We start from the raw sequence: 1,747 nt of genomic DNA on the forward strand, positions 1-1,747 counted from the left end.
GCGGATTGCATGGTTATTGTTGTTGCATGTTTACTTGAATGTCTTTGTGATTTTCTTGTTTAAACACAAGCGCGGTGAGGTTACACTGGTTGTTAGTTTGAAATGTTCTAATAACCAGGGTGGTAACATGATAGGATACTTGTGAAATTATGAGCTTAAAACCATGAAAATTTCAAGTATCAAAATTTGTGAAGTCTTAATGCATTTGTCCGTGTGAAATTCCGGCTAAGCATGGTAAGACTTGGTATGGCTGTCCTTCCTATTCAGTACCACATGCAACCGCGACATGTAACCCATGTGCGTGTGTTGTAGGGCTGGTTATGAAGAGCTCGGAGGTTACTGGGTTCGCTACCCTGGCCGAAGCTGTCTACACGACGGGGTGACTTGAGAGAAGTCCGGTTGCTATCTCTGGTTGTTGTGGTTGTTGTATGCTTGCGTGCATGTTGTTTGTTGTTGGGGTTATAGAGTTGGGGATGAACTCTCTGCAGAAACCCTGAGCTCACTAAGTAATCTTAGATTACTTATGATAAATTTTTGTGCTGCAGGTAACCCTAGAGGGAACTAGAGGCCGTGGTGAACGATAGGAAAACCGGAGTAGTTTTGTTTTTGGTGTCTATTGTAAAATACAAGTATGTTTTCTTTTTGTATCAAACTTTGGCTGTAGGCCTGGTGCAAAACTTTAAGACCTTCTGTCTAATCGGTTGTAATTAATGTTTTTTTTAATCAAAGTAATCGGTTTTATTTTAAACGGGCGAGTTGTACTGATATAGACTTTGTCCGAGTCGGCTCAACACACGGCACGTCTGTAGGGTTGTAAAGCCTTAAGGATAGGCCGTGTGGTCGGGGAACTCACCGATGGACTAGCCAAAAGGGTCATGATTTGTTCTTGTACTCGGCCGGACCGTCGATGAATGTTCCCATAGTAGCGTCCCGGTGCTGTCCGTGGTCCGCCCGGCCATGCGGCGGTTCGTGGGCGTTACAACTTTTAAAAGGTTCAAATTTTATATTTCGAAACCTTTTAAAAGTTTAAAATATTATAAATATTGATGCAAAACATAAATTATCTTATTTAACTACATTTATGCTTTTTATTTCTTATGAGCTGTAAATGATTTTAGAGATGAGTTGATATTATTTCATTAATTTTTTATTTTTGGGTCTAAGGAAGAAGGATTGACATTGCAAAACTTTAATTTGATGTTTGAGTCAAATTTTGAGGTTTATGGACGACAAACAAACATGTTTGATGGACGACAAACACACATGTTTTATTAGCTATACATAGGCATGACCAGGGTTAAGGTTGTCACGGTTAAAGTTTATTAACCATCGGTTATGGTTAGAAATTTTTGTAACCTTAACCAGAACCGTTTAACAAACGGTTAAATGGTTACGTTTAAATACGGTTACGATTCAAGTGGTTACTGTTATATACGGTTACGGTTATTTGATAATATGATACGGTTGATATTATTTGATGATATAATATAATTGATATTATTTATTTATAATTAATATGTTCTTATAGTATACTCATATTTCTATATATCATATGATTCATATTAAATAAACAATTATTAGTATATTTTATTATGTTTTAAAAATATTATAAACCAAGTAAGGATTTTGGTTTGAGAAGTTTCTAAACGCGTGGATCTATAACCAAATAATTATATGGATAAAGTTGTCAATAATTGGGTGCATGTGTTGACTATGCTCGTAATCATGAATTTCACAAATTTTATGA

The sequence above is a fragment of the Camelina sativa genome, chromosome 19, assembly GCF_000633955.1.
Source record: "Camelina sativa cultivar DH55 chromosome 19, Cs, whole genome shotgun sequence".
Lineage (NCBI taxonomy): Eukaryota > Viridiplantae > Streptophyta > Magnoliopsida > Brassicales > Brassicaceae > Camelina > Camelina sativa.